Raw genomic sequence first — 6,830 nt, forward strand, 5'->3', positions numbered from 1 at the left:
CGACGGAGAGAAAATCTGGTCGTTAAATAATTTTAGAGACTACATATCTCATCCCAAACACATGATTAGTATCATTGGAATTATATATTTTTCTGGTCGTTAAATATTTTGGCGACCACCTTAATTGGTCCCTATTTAAAGTAATACACCAATTTTAGGGACTGTTTTTCTAGTCCTTACTGACCAGGAGTGGTCCCTAAAGCTTGATGCCACAAGAATGTTATTTTTTATCAATAATTATCAAATTGCTACTGAAAAATCTAGATATAAAAAGTTTATATATATATATATATATATATATATATATATATATATATATATATATATATATATATATATTAGAGAGAGAGAGAGAGAGAGAGAGAGAGAAAATTACAATAAAATGGTTAACGATCTATGATGTTAGTTTCAATATTTGCTCTAACACCTTAACAAAAATCTTAGCTAATATCCCGAGCTAGACTATGATATTGAGTTTTGCATAACATTCCTAGCAAAATAATATGAGCTTGTGCATCTTCCAAACTTGCATCTTGACTTGTAACTTCAATCTGCAAAATATATAAGTACAATTTTGAAAAGACGATGAATAATTATTAGTAACATAAGTAAATTTTACACTAGCAATGGTTAAATCGCTTACCCCAAACGCAGTCTAAATTCATCAGGTGTTATCCAGAACATCAATGTTGTAGGGATATAAGAAATATTAATTAGAAAAGCTTTGGGATGCATTAACCAAGAACCTAATATCTATTTTAAAGAACCACAACTAAAACAACTGTGACAAACATAATGGAAGTGATCGAACTTAAGGCGTCGTTTCCCATTAAAGAGAAATAAGCTATTGGACTTCTCTCAATTTCTCTATATTATAGTGGTGAAATTCGAAAAATAATAGCTCACGGCTATTCTTTTTCTAATAAATGTTCCCAGCTAAAAATCATTCTGAGACTATAGCTACTAATTCTTCTAACCTTCCACTAAGGCCTCTTGTAAAACAAGGAGAATATCAAACCAAGTGAGACTATGAGCTCTTTCTGGTACCAAACAAGGAACCACAAAAATTAAACTTGAAAAACATAAAAACAAAACAAGAGTTAACAGCAATAAGACTTTTTTCCATCTGGTAGAAGCATGTTTTATCTATTTTCAATAAGGCTTTTTCCATCATCACTACAACAATTGCATATAGAACAAAGGAATACTGAGGAATTTAATCATTTCTCATAAAAATGATATAAGAAACAAGTTCAACCTTAGATGTTCACTGTTTGGATGAACATAAATGAAGTAAACTACAAATATAGCAGCTACTAGCTTCCAGCAAATGTCAAATTCAGCCATAGAAGCACAATGCTCACAAAATGGCGCCCCAACCTTCAAGTTATGCAAAGTTTAATTTCAAATGCAAATTGAGAGAATACTCTTTAATTTACGTGAAACCATAATCTTTGATCTAAAATTTCGGTAACTTAACCACCTATATGAACTAAATGTCATTGTAAATAATGTCTAGTCTTCCATTCGTTTCAAGCCATATTAACTTAATCCAACTTCAATTGTAAAAGCTGTTCCACTGCAAATAATACGCATCCTTGCAAAATCGAGAGATATTACTAGTCAAACTTGAACTACAATGTTCTCCACGAATTAGATTCAGAATTGAAGTAAAGGAATGTCTATTAATCACTAACAATGGGGAAAAAGGTGCTTAAGTATCTTGTAATTACAATCCATATAAAGACTAGTCGAAAATCAATTTGTTCTATTGTTCTGAGAAGAGAAACAGTTCTTAAACAAGATGAAGAGGAAAAGAAAATAGGAGCATGCGAAAAAGCATAAACACACACCAGAAAAGAAAAAAAGAATATAGTTCTCAGCTACCGTGAATTATTATCATCTTTTATAACTACATAAAGAGAAAATAGGAAATACCTGCTGGAAGAGATCCTCTTCACTTTCATATGGAGACCATTATGCTATCATGTCTGAATTTCTTTTCCAATCATCAGCTGAAGATCAAAGCAACATCTCCCATGTTCCTTCTCTCTTGACAAATTCAATCTTCACATTGCCAAATACAAAAATCGTATTTAATACTTTATGTGCCTCTCATATTGTAACTATCTTCACTGAAACTTTTCGAACAAGAAGAATATATATGTTCTTCGCAGTAGTTAGGAAGTCGTATCATAGGAACAACAATATCTTCTTTCCCTATGCTCCTTAAAAATGTATATGACAACATCCCAACACTTTGTGTTGCGCTAAAAAATAAAATAAAAAACAATACATTACTTTTATAATTACAATGCTAATCGGTCTCCAGGAAGATAACTATATAAGAAATTAGCAAGTAATATTTACTAGCCCATAAAATCACCTTATCCCGTCCCTTCCCTGACAACGCGAGAATACGATCACATCTGCCCCGAGTCTCATACTACTTGTTTTGAAACCATTTACATCTTGCAAAACATTACAAAACAATAAGGCAATTATTGCATATGGAAAACAGTTTGATCCAATAAAACTTTTTAGCACGCCCGAATAACAGAACAGAGATGGTTTGGCTGTTGCAACAGATATATAAACTCACATTGGCCAATAGTATTTGCTAATTTGCTTTTTTCTGAATATCCAAGAGACATGCATGAGCGCATTTTATCTGGAGTCATTCCACCACCATTATCTGTAGTCCAATTGTGAAAGAATTAACTCAAGATTCGAATAAAAAAGAGCGGCCTACCAATGAAAACATTTATTATATGTCTCACACAACAACTAACATTAGTTGTGCGATGCTTCTTTTTGTCTCACAACTTAGTGGACCCAAAAGTGTAAGAATCAGGTCCACTAAAGTGTGAGACAAAAAGAAGTCTCGCACAACTGTGAGGCATGTAATAAAGCTTTTTCGCCTACCAACTATAGATCAAGTATCCGATCCACAAGTATGGTCTGTAGAACAATAAAGGAGAATCTCTCCAAAATCTCCAAGAATCCAGAGAACCAACAACATAAAATTGAACAAAAGAATCTACAAGGAGAGTGGATGAATATATATACCTTCAACTAATATCATTTTACCCTTATCTTTCTTGTTGTCCAGCACATCTACATTGACATAGGTAGCTCCATTGCAAACCTGAAGGAAAAATATTTCCAAAGAAAGGGAGTGATTAAGGTGGTGGAAGAAGGGCGAAGAGAGAAGGAAATAACGGAACAGGAAACCACAACACGTGTACCTCATCCATAGCATTGTCAACAAGCTCAGCAAAAGCTGGTGCAGAGAACAAGATTATAAATTACCTAAGCTGTCTTTTCATTTTCATTGCATGGATTTCCTATGTACCAATCTGTTCCTTTGCCGTGAAAAAGACAAAAAGATTGAGTACTTGATTTGCTCACCACTTATTACTGTTAGAGTCATCATTTTAAGTATTTCAATGTTCCGGCCAGTGACCACCTTTCTACGTGTGTTCTTCATTACTTCTCATATATTATAGTCCCAAGATATTGTTATGCTTTGCTAGCCTGTCAATAAAACAAGATATAGTTATGGGATTTATCACCAACAGACAATGCCAGAAGCTGAGAAAATGATGGGGAAAGAGATTTTATCGGCTTTCTGCAAGTGGGATCGACTTGACAAATTTTGTGTATATATTTGAGTGCATATTTTAGTGAACTGCGTGCCTAAATATACTTAAATCCCGATCAAGCATCACAAAAATAAATAATAATACTAACTCTACGTTTAAAACTAGCACATTTATATGCCAAGTACTTTTCAGTTGAGGTTCATGCATCCTGAGGGGAAAGGACAATGTATCTACTCAATCCAAAATATCAATTAGAATCCTAAGATCATAACTTTCTAGCTGCATAAAAGCTTAAGGTAGAGGCATTTTCTGCCTCAAGGATCAAGCTGCATATCTATAAATATGATGTGTTTGTGCAAGTGTTGTTAGAAGTGGTGATATTTCCATCTTAAAGAAACAAGTGATGTGAAGAAAGGGGTCCTTCCTTCAGAAGAGGTGAAGTCAAGCAACTGCTAGAATTAGTTTAAGATAGAAATTGACTATACACAAATTCACAAAATAAATTAAAAGGTCAGGCATATTGTTACTAACTTGGTAAAGCCGACAAAAACAGTAGTCATTCAGTTGAAACGGTCTATGTCATAGGGGGGACATATGATTGTTGACCAACGAAGAATTCTTTTATTTTCTTAATTTCTTTCATCTCATTTTCCATGACAAGCCATCATTCAATAATTTGTTTTCTCTCGTGATGAATGTAGCGAAAATTGTAATTCAGCCTTCGAAGAAGTGTCACCTTTCAAGTCTTTCGCCTTTGCTCCAACCGCAAAGCCAAATACATGGCTACGAGTTGAGGTCCATAGTTGCATCGATTAAGTAGGCTTCATCGAGCTGATTATCAACAAGTGGCATCCATTGCTTACTAGGTGTCATAACCTTGGAGATTACATAAGAATTAGTTTAAGAAAAGATAAAGGATAAGAAAAATACTAAGATGCACACAATTACGATCAGATGCAGACTACTGTGTTTTGAGAAATGAAGTAAACAAGCTTTATATCTGACCAAAAAGGTTCAACTGTAAACAAATTTTAAAATAGAACAAACAAGTTGTACTCCTGATAATATTCCATTGTTTTAATAATGATCAAAATTAGAATGGACGATGGTCATTTGTTTTTTACATTAAACAGATACGAACAGCCATGATCTAATAATTATTTAAAATTATCCAAATAATTTTATTTTAACCTTTCTTCATAGTGGTAAGAGTATACATTAAAATTGATACACAAGTATCTAGGTTTATGTTCGTTACTCCTATTTGTTCTTTACTCTTTAAAGACTAGATCTCGTGTGAAGCTTCTTTTGCTAGAATTTATTCCAAAATAATATAGTAAATATAATTGTTGGTCTAACAATGTATCTTTCCAGTTCAAATTTATTTCTTCATCAGTTAGCAGGTCATATTACTGAGGAATAGCTGGTGCAAATTACAATGGTATATGAAGCTCTCATTTATATGCAAAATGAAGCGAGGCTGGCAGTAATGTTTTGATTTTTCAATTTAGGTAGGATGTAGCTTCTAGAATAGCGTTGATTAACCAATAAACCGAAGGGTAAACCACTAAACTGAAACTAAACCAACCAATATCTTAATGGTAAGCTAGCATAGTAGTACATTTAAAAACCATTTAAAAACCGATAACTACTAAACCGAATCTTTTAGCGCAAATATCCAACCGATCTGCCGATAAGCAGCCCTACCAAGTAATTTCTAAACAATCCACAAATAAAAACGCAAAACAGACAGCAATAACATATGCCAAATGGATTCTGGTATCTCAGTAAAGTTTCAAATGACCATCATTAGAGACAAAATAAGATCGATATAACAAATTCCCCAGCAAAAAAGAAAAAGATTCTGGTGATTTCAAATATATTATGAGTAAAAATCGTTGCTGGACTATTTATACACTTTCTACTTTGATAAGTAAAAATTGGAACAATTTCTAATTAAACTAAAATGATGATAACAAAAGATAGAGATCTCTGTTAGCATTCATACACCTGAGGCCTAATCAGCCTTAAACATCAACTGGGTTATCGCAAACGACAATGACACTCCAGGACTCTTAGCTTACCAATCAAATACACCAAGATCCAAAGGGGTATGCAATATATACTGATAATACAAGACCTAAATTGAAAAAAAAAAGTAGACCAATAAGTAAAAAAACGTACCTTCTTTTCAACCCTAGAAGTTCTAAGGATTAGCAAGGACCTGCTGTGATTGGGCCTTCACAACACTTCTTGGGGAAGCTCTCTTCTGCAACGATCGGCAGAACTAGGGCAGAGTACACGATGGGTGCGATGTGTAAATCTTGGGGTAGATCTGCGAATGACTTGTGTTTTGAGAGAACAAAGAGGTTTTTTTAATTCTTAGAATTTTTTTTGTTTCACTATACATCTAGGTTTGGCTCCTGCCTTTTTGTCAAAATAAAAGTTTTTAATTGGTTTGGCCCCTGGAATTTGAGAAAACCATACGTTATTTTAATTTTTTAGTATTAGATTTGGGGTCAGTCTCTCCGTTCAAGGCCCTCAATTATAATTTAGGACCGGTTACTAATTTCTTTAGGGACTAGATTTAGTACCTTCCTAATAAAGTACTAAATTAAGGACCAAAATATAATCTCGTCCCAATACATGTATTTTTAGAGATGGGATTATGATCTCGTCCCTAAATGTTAGTCGCAGATAAGGCTTTTTCTTGTAGTGTTATATTGTTATACCTTTTTTCCGTTTCAACATGATCATGACTAAGTTACAGGTTGACAGTTAGCCTATTAACCAATCATCAACTAGATTAACTCTAGTTAGTCTTAAATGGGGACTCGATCCTATAGTTCCTACCATTAATCACCTTTTTCCATTTTTTACTTTTCCCCTTTTATCAAACTCTGCAAATTTAGGAGTAGACTCTTCCTAGGTGAAGGACTTGTGACATAATCAGTTATGCACACCATTTGCATAGGCAGTAAATTCAGTCAAGAAGAACAACCTTGAGCAAACCAAAAGGGGAAACATAATTCACACTTAAATGCCATCATCATAATGATTCTAGGAGTTACTATCAGTCATGGACAATTAGCATACATTTACCACAAATCAGAGGTGATCACATATGGTCTAGCCTACATTAGATAATAACACAAACATAGATACTGCCATGAACAATCTACCAATCTGCTACCTTAAGCCAAGGACCTAATATTCCTTTGTTCT

At 33.7% G+C, this 6,830-nt stretch overlaps 1 long non-coding RNA gene across 1 annotated transcript; it reads right to left on the bottom strand.

The window, feature by feature from the left end:
- Window positions 1–372: 372 nt before the first annotated feature.
- LOC132634734 (uncharacterized) lies at window positions 373–5,965 on the bottom strand. Its single transcript, XR_009580329.1, has 7 exons — window positions 5,790–5,965; window positions 4,342–4,481; window positions 3,249–3,537; window positions 3,070–3,148; window positions 2,387–2,695; window positions 1,939–2,270; window positions 373–551 (listed from the first exon to the last, which is right to left on the bottom strand). It is a non-coding gene; the product is annotated as an uncharacterized LOC132634734 (long non-coding RNA).
- Between the last annotated feature and the right edge of the window lie 865 nt (window positions 5,966–6,830).

The sequence above is a fragment of the Lycium barbarum genome, chromosome 1 (genome assembly GCF_019175385.1).
Source record: "Lycium barbarum isolate Lr01 chromosome 1, ASM1917538v2, whole genome shotgun sequence".
Taxonomy (NCBI): domain Eukaryota; kingdom Viridiplantae; phylum Streptophyta; class Magnoliopsida; order Solanales; family Solanaceae; genus Lycium; species Lycium barbarum.